Source organism: Calonectris borealis, chromosome 3, assembly GCF_964195595.1.
Source record: "Calonectris borealis chromosome 3, bCalBor7.hap1.2, whole genome shotgun sequence".
In the NCBI taxonomy this organism is placed as follows: Eukaryota; Metazoa; Chordata; class Aves; order Procellariiformes; family Procellariidae; genus Calonectris; species Calonectris borealis.
The window spans coordinates 70,996,639-71,011,048 of NC_134314.1; the positions used below are offsets into that span (position 1 = coordinate 70,996,639).

Below are 14,410 nucleotides of genomic sequence, written 5' to 3' on the forward strand. Positions count from 1 at the left end.
ATCCTAACTTTATTTTTTTGGGGGTAAAGACGATGTTCTTCACAAACCCAGAGTTCTTCAGATTCGTGAGCCAACCTGAACCAAAGGTGCATCCAGTTGATAGAGGATGTGGTGCTGTAGGTGGGTTAATTCAGCTCAGGAGTGCACTTCTGAAGCAAATCTCCTGATTATCCCCACTTACCATGCCGTGGCTCACACGATAGACTGATCTTGCACTATATGAAAGGAGTATCCTTGAAACAAAATTAAATCAGATGTATTCCAGGAATGCACTGCTGATCAGCCCATGAGACTAGACTATGACTACTCCTTGGCACCTATTTTACTCTACAAATTCATTGTTTTTGGGCTGTTGTACTACTTTTCCATGTATATATCAGTGCAGTGGATTTGGATTTCCAGAAATCTTTTCGCAGGGCTATTGTCAAAGGCTTGTGGCAGCTAGGCAGCTACAGGTCTTTTGTGGGTTAACAGTTAATTAAAAGATGGGAAGTGAAGGTCAGAAACAAGGTACAGAAAAGGGGAACTAGAGTTTCAGTACATTGGGGCTCTTCAGCTTGAAAAAGAGGATTGAGAGGTATTGTGATAAAGGTCTGCCAGTTATGACTAGCACAGAGATGGTTACAGGGTGGCAGTGAATACCCACTTTTTCACAGGAAAACTAATATGCACCATGTATTAAAAAAACCCTAAACCCAAAAAACTCCAACCAAACAAAAAAAAACAACAAACCTGACAGTAAATTTAAGCAAAAAGGAAGTACTTTTTCGCACACCACACAATTAAATTGTGGGAGTTGGTGTGGGTTTTGTTTTGCTGAACGTATAAATGGGTTCAAAAAGCAAGGAGAAAGGTTTATGGAAGGAGAAATTGTCAAGAGCTATTGAGTACAACGAAGCTGTGCAAATCTTCCTTCAGGATGTGCCCAGACCATGGAAGGGCAGAAGTCCCCATGGAGGCCTCACTTTACATTGTCTCTGTTCCTGTGCTCTCTATTTTGGTATCTGCTGTTGGCCACTGTTAGAGACAGGGTTTGGGATTATCTTTATTTTGACCCAGTTCAGATCATTGAATAAAAATTCCACTTTTATTTCTTTTCGAAACCTGGCATGTAAGTAATTCAGAAAAAATAACCCATGAGATCAATTTTCTTCAGCTTGTTATTGAAGATACAGGTGCTTCACCTCTACATCCCCTTGGGACACCCATATTATCCACGCTTCTTTTTATATAACAGTCTTGGGCGAAGCACTCTAGAAAATGCTGGGGATAAAATCTGCACGCGTACATTCTTCTCGAACAACATTGCATTGCTTTGCAATGGCCAAAGAAGCTTGCTTTAATTCTGGAGATCCTGCAAGTGAAAACTTGCACAGGGCCTCTCAGCCTTCCTGCACCACCTGTAACCTCTGGTCTTGCTGTACAGCAGTATCCAGCTGTGGGAAGTGCCTTGCTCATTCTGTCTTTCTGTCAGCATCGGGACGGACGTTGCCCTGGGCATTTGGGCCAAAGCTCAGCGGTAGCAGGGAGATGGCTGGTGGGGCACGGGGCAGGCAGAGAGGTGCTTTGCCAAGAAAGAACACCCACAGGGTACCTTGGTAGTTTCTGACTGTGGGGAGCACCAGGGACATTACAGCTGTGGTTACAACTGTTTGTAGCAGGCTGTACCGCAAGAAGGGAACTACTTTAAAATGATGACACTGGGAAAAAAAAATGTGGAGCTCCTTAGAGAGCTAAAATTGGAAGACTAGGTGGGTGGGTGTCCTGGAAGCAGGGGAGGCCCAGGGGGCTATGGAGAGCTCCCCAAAAGATATGATGTTCTTCTAAGTTTCAAAGATCCTTTGAACTCTTCAGCAAAGAACTGGTGCAGGCTCTTGGAGACACGGTGAGTAGCAAAGCAGGAATCTGTACCATTGGCTTGGCTAATCACATCTTCTCTCTTGCCTTCCCATTTCCCCTTTTTCACTCTTTCTCTAACCATTCACCTTTGTTCCCCTTTTTCTCTTCTGAATAGACAAGAAATTCCTATATAACAAGAACTGTTGAAACTAAAAAATGTAATATGTGAGCTTGAAGTGTTTGTTGAAGTGTTGCTATGCCCAAAGCCTTGCATGATGAGTTGTTTGGGTCTCAGCAGCTGTTTATAGCGGTGGAACAACTCTGTAGGAGTGGTGGTGGGTGGAGGAGCTCTGAGCCCTGCTTGAAGTGTTGGAGGACGGCGTGTGGCAATGCCCCTGAGTCACGCTGGCTGCGGGGGTGGAGAGCTGCGGAAGGGCTCTTCGTCTGCTTCATCTCCAATGGCTTGAACCTTGCTGCTTTCAGGGCAGCTTGCCCGAAGACTGGTCAGTTCCAGTATAAAAGGAAAATAAATTTCTGCTCGTGGTGATGAGTTTGAAAGTTAGAGTTGACGATACCATAGATAACATTGTCTTCTTAATCAAGGAATATTTGGAAGACTTTTCTGAGAGCTGGTTAAGCAATTGCTCCCTTACGACAAAGCAGAAACCGGTGGGGTACCCTCAGTGTGCCTGCACAGGAAGTTTTCAGTGCTTTTGCACAGAATTACTGTCATTAGCAATGTAGAAGTGTTAGTGGAGGTGTCACACAAGTTCTTAGGGGTTTGTTTGTTTTTGTTTAATCAGGGTACAATCTAGTCCTAACAGTTTCACGTTCCTCACCTATACAACGGGCTTAATACTGACCTGTCTTTCTCAAGATGTTTGGAGGTCTCCAGACTTAAGTCTTCACAAAGGTGAAGTGCCCTGTTGAGCCACATGTGAACCTAGAAGAAAAATGACCTGGTAAAAAAAGAACAGCGAGTCCCAATTACATTCTTGAAGCCTAGTGTTTAGGCACTAGCATAGGAGCCTATTCAAAATATATAGAGAGATTTTAACCACTAGACCACAATGACTCAAACAAAAGATGTGTCACAAAATGCTTTTATTCCCTTTTCTCGCCTTATTATGACTGACGATGATGAAAAATGCAAATAAGCTGGGGGAGTGGAGGAAGGGTAAAAATCATAGCTGGGCAGAAAGAGTGATGGAGAACATCCTTCACCCTCCTCATCCTGGTAGGTTTCTTGCTGTGCTGGGGACGAATGCTGTGGGGGAGGAAGAGAGAGAAAGAGGAAGTAGCAATCGCGAATGCTTTGCAACCTCAGCAGAAAATACTGATGAGAAACGACGAACACGCAGCTGAGGCTGATGCTCTTTCCTGGTGAACATGTCAGCGTTGCTGCATGACCCCCTTTGCTCCTCAGAGGTGTGAGAGCTCAGCAGCCAGTGGTGTATATACCTAATGACAGTATCATTTGAAAAGCCATTATTTGATAAATAGATGTGCAAACAAAAAGACGACCGTATGTCAGCCTTTTCTTTACCAATGTTTCAAAAATTGACCTTTTGCAAGTTAGAGATTTTTGAAGGCTCTGCATTTCAGATGGCTGTATCATGACAGTATTTGAATTTAAATGCAGCTCATGTGACCCTGAGGGATGATTGAATTCAATGCACTCTCAGTGACTTATATACAAAGTGATTAAAGTTTATTGATGAATTGTTGACAAATTGTTGAATTTGATGACACAAGTCAATGGCTGCATTGTTTTTTTATCTATTTATCTTACAGCTAGAATGGGACATCCCTCTTTTGGGTTCTTTAAAGTAATTAGATGGGCTAGCCTTAGGAAGCTTAGAGCACAACTCTAGAGTTATTTGAAAAACTAAATTTGAGATATATGAAAATAATGATTTTTTTCAGAAGACTTTCAAACACTTTTAAATGTTTTCATCTTCAAGAAATATACCAGTTTTTTTCCTTTTTAATTTTTGCTTTTGTGAAATGACCCTGTGTTTGGAATAGAAACTGTTGAGAGAGAATACAAAAAATGTGTGTGTGTTTTGTGGGTTTATTTTTCCTATTTAACTATTTTTTTTTCTTCTCAAGAAAAGTGTTACATCCATCAACTCCCACTTTTCTCAAATAATTTTTTTAATATGAAATAGTTGTATAAATGTCTTATTCCTTTTTCTGTCTGTGAAAAAACATGATTTAAAAAATTTAAGTTTGGATGACTTGAGAGAACAGCTGAGAAGTATGAATGAAGGAGAAGGATGTGTTGGCTTAGTGAGAAAACAAAACTTCTAAAGGAGCGTATTTTTGAAGGTGTACAGTCTCGTTCATTACCATATCCCTAACAGTGATACTTTGTGGCTGGATTTTAGCATAGATTTTTACAAATGTACACAAATACATAGGTTCTAAACTTGTGTTTTTATTCATCCATATCCTGCTCTTTGAAAATATATGTACATCTTTCTACTTCTGGGAAAACTTTTTAATATCTTCACTACACGTTTGTGGATGATCTGCTAGTCAGAGTTAGGTTTGGATCTAACAGGGAATGAGAGGCTCATGGCAGCACCCAGGCTGGAGGGCAGCTCAGGAGTTCTCAGTCCAAACTCCGGCTCACGGCAGCCTCAGCTGTGAGCTCAGACCAGCTTGTCCAGGACTTTATCTGCTCTGGTCTTGAAAACTTCCAAGGACAGAGAGCGCACAGCCTCTCTGGGTGACTGGTCGCACTGTCCTCATGGGGAAAGAGGTTTTCTTTATATCCAGTCTGAAGCCCTCCTGTTTCACCTTCTGCCTGTTGTCTCTTATCCTCCTGGCATGCCCTGCTGGGGAGAGCCCATCTCCGTCATCTTGCTGACCCCCTTGTAGGTGGTCGGAGGGCTGCTGTTAAAGAGCCCCTGAAGCTGTCCCTTCTTCAAACTGGAAATGTCCCAGTCCCTCAGCTTTTCCTTGCAGAACAAGTGCTCCAGCTCCAACCATCTTGGTGTCCCCTGCTGAGCTTGTCCCAGTTTGTCACTGTCTGTCTTATATTGGAGGGGGGGTCCCAAACTGGGTACAGTATTTAGATGTGGTTCAAACCAAACAAAGGGGGATAATTATGTCCCTCGTTGTCCTGGCTATGCTCCCGTCAATATAACCCGGGATGCTGCTGGCTTTCTCGCAATCCCACTGCACTCCCAGCGTATCTGGAACACCCGGTTTCTGTCACAGGGTTAGTGATGAAATTGTCTACGGGAATATTTACAACGGGAAGCTGTTGCAGGCTGTCTGGCAGGTCAATGCATTTTGAATGTATACAGCTGCAACAAGCAGCGGTAGTGTTAATATGACTGGAACTGTTGAAGGCTTTTTATCAAAGATGAAAGGAAAGCAGTGACATAAGGTTGTGCAAGAAATGACTTTGAAGCAGAAAGTGGGATTTAGGATTCTGTACATATGTTAAACTCCTTGATTAGTATAGTGCTGCAATAAAACCAGTGTCTCTTGTTTAACTTTGGCAACTGTTTGTTTTCAAGACATTTAAGCAATTTTCTGGTCACTTTAAAGACGTTCTGTTTTTCTTTTCTGATAATGCTGTCATTATGAAGACAGCTAATATACTGCCCTCCTGTGAAACATTTAATCTGGGGAACTCCAAACATTTTAGAGGTATTAATTAGCAAATTTTCGTAACGTTCCTCCAATGCAGGTAATTACTGTGTACCTCCTTTAAAAGTGTGGCGGTAAAGCTGTGGAAGTGGTCGGTTCAAAGTCAAGGGATGAGTCAGTGCCAGAGTCGGGACTGGAGCCTCCAAGTGCTTGTTCCCTGCTCAAAGACTGCCTGTCCCATGTCGTCCATCAGCATTTTATTCTCAAAGTCTCACACTGGGATTTAGCCAAGTGGTAGAGGTAAATATACAGCTGATTTCCTCTCCTTTGATTTTGCAAATAATGCTCCCACAAGGTTGACTTCATCTGAGGGAGAGAGAAATACAAAACTGAAGTGATGTGTATAAAATCCCACCATTCTCTCAACACTGGAGTGTTCAAGAGCTGGTTAGTGCTCCCAGTTTCAAATGCACTTCATTATGTGAAACAAGTTAAAATAGAAAAGAAACCTCACAGAGGAAGCTGGAACATCTTTACTGCTTACGAGGAAAACTTTATGGTAGTGGGAGTTGGTAGCTTTCAATCATAAATGTTAAGTGCCAGCAGCAACTGGTTTGCATGTGACAGATGGGTACGGCAAATATGAATCATATTGGTTGATAGAGACTCATCTCATCCCACTTGTGGTCTTTGCAGCCTGTGGCAGAAATCATGCAACCAATAGGGTTTGTTGATAAATGATATGTAATCTGCTTTCAGTGGCTTTCCCACACCTTTTGGTACATTCATCGGTTACTTACTTGGCTGAATAGGCAAAGGAAGGCTCAAATGATACCTTACTTTCCTATCTGGTAAGAAACAAACACTCACAGAGCATTTTTTTTAATAAAAAAGACACAGTGTCTAATGGAATTCCATTGCAAATAAATTGCAAACTGGGTCACTTTTTTTCTGATTCCTGTGACAACTGCTGCTCGGCTCAAGGAGAAAATACACATGCTGTATGTCTTGAATTTTCCCCTGCGCGATGCCCAGATCCAGTGGATTTGAAATCTGCTGTAGGAACACAATGGAAAGGTAGTTTAACCTGCCTGCTTTCACCAAGCCTTACTCTTCTCATCTCTGTGAGCTGCCCTCATGTTCCTGGTACATATGATTTTGGTTATTCTGCTTCCAGAATCCTTTTCTTCCTTACAGAGAACTTGCCAGATAAATGGGAATTGGGAATTCCTAAATTTTTGTGGTTCCCCCCCCCCCCCCCCAAGTTTTCTTGTGTCCTTGTAACCATGTTGGCAAGCTGTCAAGAACTTGGAAGTCCTTTCAGAAATTTCTCTTTTGCTCCAGCTTCCCCCGCTCCCCGGATGGAAGCCTAGTGATTTCTACAGCGTGCATTTGCACAATTTTATGCATCATTTTTTAACTCTTTGCATCACTCATCCTGCTGAAATTTTTATTGCTGTGATGTGCAGCATCTACCTCAAAAGTTAGTGAAGGTCTCTTACTCTTTGTCACTGCTGTGGCCATAAGAAGCTGGGAAAACTGAGAGAATAATTTTCTTATGCTGTGAAATTTGCCATGTATGTTTCAATCTAGTGTTCCTGGAAATCGCCTCATTTACTGCTCTCTGCACACAGTGAAGCACTATTTGCTCTGCTTCACAAAGTAATATTTTCAATTCTGCACTGACTTCCAGACTCAGTTCACTGCAGCAGTGAGTTCCAAATACTCAAGTGAGTTCCAAGTGCTCAAACCCACTTCCTTCTGTCCATTTTGTTTATTACCTTTAATTGTTTGTTCCTTCCCTTTTTGTTTTATATGACTGAGAAAGAGTTGTGTTTTCTCTATATAAATCATAATTTTAAATATTTATGTTGAATCCCTTATCAGTTATGCCACACTACAAAGCATTGTTTGTATTAAAATCCTTCTTCCTAGAAGAGCTTTTTTCCCTGGCAATTCTTGATCATTCTTTTCACTCTTTGTTATTTAATCTTACAGAATTCTTTCTATTGTTTGTTGGTGATGGTTGTTTTACATAATATTCCACACAAAACTGCCATTGATTTAAACAAAAGCATTCTTAAGCCCATTATATTATTCACCATTCCCTTCCTCATTTGTCTGAACAGTTTGTTCTATTTTTGACCATAGCTGAACACTAAGCAGAAGCTGCCTTTGAACATCGTTCATCGTCGTACATCTCCTCTTTTAAGTTTGTTTGCAGCAACAAAGCTACTAAGTTAATCAGTTGAGTATTTTCCACCTCAAATGTTATTAATGGAAATTTAACAACAAAGGTGCATATACTTACCTTTGTCTTACTGTGTATCTTCAAATGATACATTGGAGAGAAGTCTTTATGGACATCACCTTAGCTATGGGTTGGAAAAGTGGAAAATGACCCTGTTGGTAAGGGAGTGGGGTGGGAAGAGAAAGCAATGTAAAATAAGTTTATTAGTATACTCTGAAGAATATTCGAGTGCTTCCCAACACTGATGTAAAGTACCGTATGCATGCAATACAAATACCAGCCACCAAGGTGTGATGCATTGAGTTACATAGTCAATAGCTAAAAAGGAAATTAAAAAAAAAAAAAAGTGTGCAGCCATAATGGAAATTTTCCTCAGATTCATCTGTTTGAGGGTGATCTCTGTCTTGGTTGGAAGCGGTTGAGGATGTGGCAGTTCTCCCCTGCCTACAGTGGCACCAGCTCTAAGGTGGATGGAGTATGAGCGCATCGTACTGGCACGTCCTCCTCCCACAAAAGATTCATCTTTGTAGCAAAATATCTTCTTCTGGGTGCACTGAGGTACTTCTTAAAACAATGTATGTTGCTCAGTGTGAACAAGGCTTTCAAGTTACTCCCCATAGACCGACATGAGTCATCCGTTTTCTATGTTCTTATGCTTCTGCCAAGACTACTAGAAAGCCTTATAATTATAACAACTGGCATTCGTGGCATCAGTAAGGCCCAAATTAAATTTCTTCTGGGTGTCCTACAGGTGGCACTGTAATTTCAGTGTCATGAATAGTAAAGCATTCAGATCTCTGGATGTCTCCTTTACCTGCCTTGGGACCCTGGAATTTCCCTGCCGCAGCAGAGAGAGATCTGAGGAAACACAGGAGAATCCCTAGGCAGCAGCATCCCTCTGTCCTGCTTTGAAGAAACCGGTCTGTAATATTCCAGTGAGTCAAAAAGGAAAAACTCACTTCAAAGCATGCAATGATCTACCTTATTTTAGCAATGCTTATCACTTTGAAGAAGGATGAGATTTGAGTGCATGCTCTGTCTTTTCTAGACTAACGTGATATGTGAAATAAATAACGTTGTGTAGAGCAATAAAAATTGTTCAGATATTTGTGCTATAGTTAAATGTTTATTCATTCTTGAAGTCCGTATACCTCCGGCTGAAACTGTTGAATGCACAAGCGACAAAAGTACCCAAAACTACAAGGCCTTGATTTTTATTTTTCTTTGTTCCCCAAGCCTAGTGAAAATGTAACTTACAGAAGCATCTGTCTCATATTTTGAATATTAATTTTGGCTTGTGATTGCATCAGGTAGTAAAAAATGAAAAATGGAAATAAAGATTGTTGATTTGAAACTATTAGACCCATGTGCTCTTCTGCAGCCCCATCCCTGCTTGGAGGGTGTTTCCTGGGACACGCCTTGCAGGTGACCCAGAAAAACGAAACTGGTAGCGCTTCATGCCCCATCCTTCCTTTTGTCCCGAGGGCTCCCCGGCCTCGGCGTGGCTGGGCTCAGGCTGCACCCTGAGGTGCAGGGTTGGACCCTGGAAGGCCCCTGGGAAACTGAGGCTGAAGGGGTGCTCTGAGAACGGGTTAGGAACAGGGACTGCGCGGAGGCTTGGATAGTGCCATTTGTTATGGGGCACCTATAATATGCTTTCTTCTGTCTCCCACAATGCGCTCTGAGCCTCTTCTCAGAAGTGTTTGATAACACAGTTTTAAAACAAATTTCCATTTGTGAAACAAAAAATTAAAAAACTAGCTATCTGGGAATATTTCTAATTTTTTTTAGTCCTGTCCCCTACCCCATTTCTACCTAGCTTGGTTCTGGTATTAATAGTTCTGGCAGGCATGGCTTTTAGCACTTGCTTTGATGCCTGGCTTGTGGTTTGTGAAGTCATGACTTGTAAAAGAGACACTGGTTTCCTCTTGGGCAATTGCAGCATTGCAGCCAATTTCTGTAGAAGTTTCCTCTGTGCTTTGCGAGGTGTGGGAGTTGATGGGTCAAGTGTGGCTGTTCGTCAGAATTCCTCGCTGGTAAGGTTGTGGCTTATTTCTTTCCTCCTAAGTGACAAATGTTAGATGTTTCTGTCTAATGACATCTGTTTTCTTTTTTTTTGTTTGTTTAAATATGGTTTTAGCTGATGAGGAACAATGCTTACTTGGTACAATAAAGGAAGTTCACTCTGGCAAGTAATTGTCCCTTTTTGTAAAGGCTGTGTAAAAGGTCATATGCTTCACTTTCCCCCCCACCATTTGGTTAAAAAATGCAAATAGATTACTTGAAAATTATGAAATAGTTCGAAATAAAGGAATGAGTTTGTAGAGTGAGGACAAGTGACAGCAGGTATGTGAATGATTCCTATTTTGGACAAGTTTAATTCAGTTATGTTTTAAGATTCATCAAAGGACAGCCTGTTTACATGTTTCATGTAAATCGGATATTTGTGAAGACAAGGGTGTAATATGGAAATGGAAGCAAACCCTTTATTGATTTTAGGTTCCTAGAGAAAAATGTGCAAATCTAGTATCGTGTAAGGATTATTTAAGGTGCAATGTGGGGGTAGACGGTAATGTGCTGTAGTGACAGCACTGAGCAGATTGATTTCTGTTTTTAATGTGAAAAGAATTTTAGAATACATTAATTTTAATGTTTTTCTCATAGACATGAAATTGTGTGAGTAAAGACACAGCAAAAGTACTATGTGAATGAGTTTATCCATACCGTGAACAAAAGGACAGCCGGAATTTAAATCTCCTGTCCTTTGCACTGAAACAGAAAACCCAAAACCCTGAATGCATCTCTGGACTCGAGTTTTCCTCAACAAAATGTGCCTCTGGTGAAAGCTGAGATTAACAGCTTGTTTAATCATTCACTTACCTACTCGCTTCCAACAAGTCCTTTCTGGGGTGTAGGGTAATATCCTTCTTTACCGGGCTCTATTATATTAATTTGAGTTCTTGGAAGGTTTATTATCCCTGCTCAGGGACTGCAGTTCAGTTCTGCAGGATTTTCCTGGCTGCCAGTTATGCCAATGGCTTGTGACAATTCATAAATGAGGGAGAAATTGCTTTGTAACTTCTCACGAAATGGCTTTTCTGTACCTTTCCCCATGGTGAAATTTTTAAACTTTCTAGAGGTGAAAAGTGCCTCTCCAGGAAGGAGAGACCACCATGCCCCTCTCTTGGCATTGACTCTGGTGACGCAGCTGCACACAATTTGATCAGCCCCGCGGCACGGCGGAGGCTGCGTGCCTCGGGTCAGGGATGTCGAAGCTCTCTGCTTTCAAAAGCTGCATCGCTTTGGGTTTGCCCCTGAGAGAGCGGTCTGCTCCTCGAAGCAGAGAGGGTGGGTCCTCGCGCACTGCGTTCCACCACCTGCTTTCCATTGGAAAGTCATATTGGTTTCATAGGTGGGAAAGGTGAAAGGGCACATTAAAATGTATACTGTCTGCAAAAGCATGCTTCACAACAGCATCTGTACCAGAGCCAGGAAGAAACAGGGTGACGGAAAGCTCTCCCTCACTCCATAAATGGCAAGAGCTGTTAATGCCAGGCTGCTAATGTTCACATGAACTTTTTGTGCAAGCTGCTGGCTACTTGGCCCCATGCGTACTGGGAGACTTGATTTCTTGTGGGGCTGTCTGATAGCCAAAAAGCAGCATTTGCATCTCACTTCTTTGAGTGTGTTTTCCTGAGTGGGTGCAGCAGCCGGGTGCTGCACGCTCAGCACAGCACACTCTCCACCGACATCTGTGCAGTTGCTGCAAGGTGGCTGGGGAAGGCATCAAGCCGACATGGACTGAAGAGTTTCCACAGTTGTTAAGATGGTCTCTGTTTTGTCCTTGTTAATTCCAGATGTTTCCCCTTGTGCCCCAAATCCATCCCTTCCACACTCCCACATGACCTAACCAAACTAACAGCGACTTGGTTGTGGGTGAATAGGATGAGGGTTGGTTTGGATAAAGACGCAACGGTAGGACACTCTACAGACAACAGTACTGTGCACTTGCTTGATTACATGGTACGGATGTGCAACCCGGTGCTAATCAGCTTGTCGTGTGGTTCTAACAAATTCTCAGCTGGTGTTGGATCCTGAGGTAGGAGCAGAGGGCTGCGTTGCTAAATGACAAGTCGAATAGTTTCACTATTTCATGTGTGGAACTGTCTTCAAGGGATCATTCGACCACCTGCTAATGCATGTAGAACTATTTATGCACCTGGAGAAAGTGTCCTGCCTGATGCATCACTTATTGCTAACGAAATCGTGCTGAGTGTGGTTACACAGTCACTGAACAGGGAGACGGGCACTGAGGTAATGTTGCATGTGAAACTCTACTTATTACCTTTCTGCATCTCAATTTCCCTCTCAGCTGAAGCAGAGCCACATTTCTATCTTTTAAGGAGTTTTCTGAAAAGCAATACATGCAGTTAAAGGCATAGCTCATCGAAGTGCGTATGTGTGTGCACTATGTTTATGCCTTAGTGACATACATTTCTAAAAATATTTCCCTTCTGCAGCCTCCTGTACCCTCTAATTGCTCACTTCTCTTTCCTATCATTGAGTTACAGGCTGGCTGCCCTCCAGTGTCTGCCTCTTTTTCTTTTGCTATGGGGCATCTCTGGCATAGGTCCCATGAATAGACTGAATTCTTCTGCCACGATGAGTGTGTCTGTCCTTCTTTAGCTCTATCCCCCTGCCTCTGGCTTAGCTGGGTCATGTTTTCTCTGTGTATACACTTTCAGTTGTCCCCGTGTTCTTGTCTCTTTCCTCTCCAAACAGGTCTTGCTGATTGCTTCCAAGGGGGAAAGAAAAAAAATCAACAAAGTGACATGGCCTTGCCTCACCTACTACTTCTTTAATTGCTTCTCCTGCAGGTACGGCTTCCTCATCTGGGCCGAGCTCATCTTCCTTTGACTTCCTTACCTTGCTTTTCCCCAGAACCTCCTCTAGTCTTTCTCTGTTTCCTCAGCTAGTATGTTTTTATTTTTTCTATTAAATACAATCAGCCAACAAAAATCTCTGTTCTCTGCCATAATTTTATTCTGGCATTTACCTTTGACTTTATCTGAAAATCTCTTCTTAAAACCTTATTGTCTGTGATTCTGTCTGCCAATGGTTCTCCATCTGTTTTCTGAGACACACTTACAAATTGCTTTTCAGAAGGTCCTGGTATACTTCAAAATACTGTCTATAGTCTATTAAAAGATCCTGTCCTCTGATCCATTTTTCCTCTGCACCTTAGGCCCGAGTAATTTTATCCAAACGTCAGCGTGGCTTCTCTCCCTATGAAGGCAGATATATTTCTATAACACAGAGTTGTATTGGGTTTTTTTGACCAAATGTAGAGTTTGGCCTGTCTCTCTGATATGTCACGGCTCAGCCTTTAGTTGGACCCAGCCTGATCAACTTCTGCCTCTCCTAAATCATGCTTGTTCATTACTGACAATGAAATTACGGTCCAAGTGCCGTCTTCAATTTTCTGTGTCCTCATTTCCAAGCTATGTTTAAATCTTGCACACACTTTCAAATGTCTTCACTCTCTATACACAGAAATAAATTGTCATTCAAGTTGTCATTATCTCATGTCACATTTACTGAAATCTCCTATTCTCTGGCCTTGAAAAAAGCAATTTCACCACCTCGCATCAATTTAGCAACTGCAAGGATAATTTTCTTGCTCTGCTTCTTTGTTGAATCTCCCAGCCTATCTATTTACACTTCTGGGCAGCATCAAACACACTGAGCCTTAACTCTCATTTTGAACTCTCTGGGATCCCTCTCTTAGTTTTACAAACATTTGAAAACATTATATCTCATTATTTTTCAAGGCTACTTGCTGCGGCGCTAACACAAACCTTGACAATGTCTGTTCTCAGGCATGCTGAGACCCAACATATGATCCTGATGACTCTTGTCTCACTGTTATCCCAGAATCCATCTGATTCCTGTCTGCATCCTCCTGTTGTATCCTGTCTTAAACTGGAAGCTGCCATGAGCAGAGTTACCTTCTCTTTTCTTCCATGTTCCTACAGTACCTGACACATGGTCCATTATAATGGAAATAAACATACCACAATCCCTATTGCTAATGCTTCAGAAAAGTTTCTTCAACAATATTTTGGGTGGTAGTGCTGTAAATCATTTTACATAGTTCCCTGCTTTGTTACATTGTGTAGCTGCTTCATTATCCTCATTCCTTCTTGCAAGGTCTCAGGAGAACTCATGCTTTTATTCTTTGGTGCACCCAAGTACCCAGAAGCTTCTTCCAGAAAGAGCTTCTGGGTACAAGCATCATCAAAATACCGTACCAGCTGAGTCACATTAATTGTGCTTATTTTCTCTTCCTCTAAAGCAAATGCAACTGCTAGGCAATTCAGTTTAGCTTAAAACTCTTTTGTAGTTAATATGTCTCGGCCAACACATAGTGACTTGCTTGTGTGTCTGAGCTTTCTGTAGCTGCCTAATGCAGTCTTTAAATGATTTGTGTGGCTCTCACAAAGTGCAAGGAGAATGGAGATGATGTCAAATGGTCAAATTTTCTCAGAAAGCAACAGTGTGAAGATGTTTGTAGGAAGTAGGAAGCAGCACTTCCCAAATTTGTTGTTGAACATCTCTTCAGCTAAGAGCAAAACAAGGAATTGGGAGGGGAGAGAAGGGGGGGGTGGAATGGGGAAACAGAAATACGAGCAATTTAGTGCACTGGAGGGGTTC

At 42.0% G+C, this 14,410-nt stretch overlaps 1 protein-coding gene across 1 annotated transcript in view; it reads left to right on the plus strand.

The window, feature by feature from the left end:
- Positions 1-9,649: 9,649 nt before the first annotated feature.
- Positions 9,650-14,410, plus strand: part of IPCEF1 (interaction protein for cytohesin exchange factors 1) — a 64,117-nt gene continuing 59,356 nt past the window's right edge. Inside the window, exon 1 of the mRNA XM_075146120.1 lies at positions 9,650-9,732. The gene's annotated coding sequence lies outside the window, so the exon portion shown is untranslated. The remainder of the gene's footprint in view (positions 9,733-14,410) is intronic.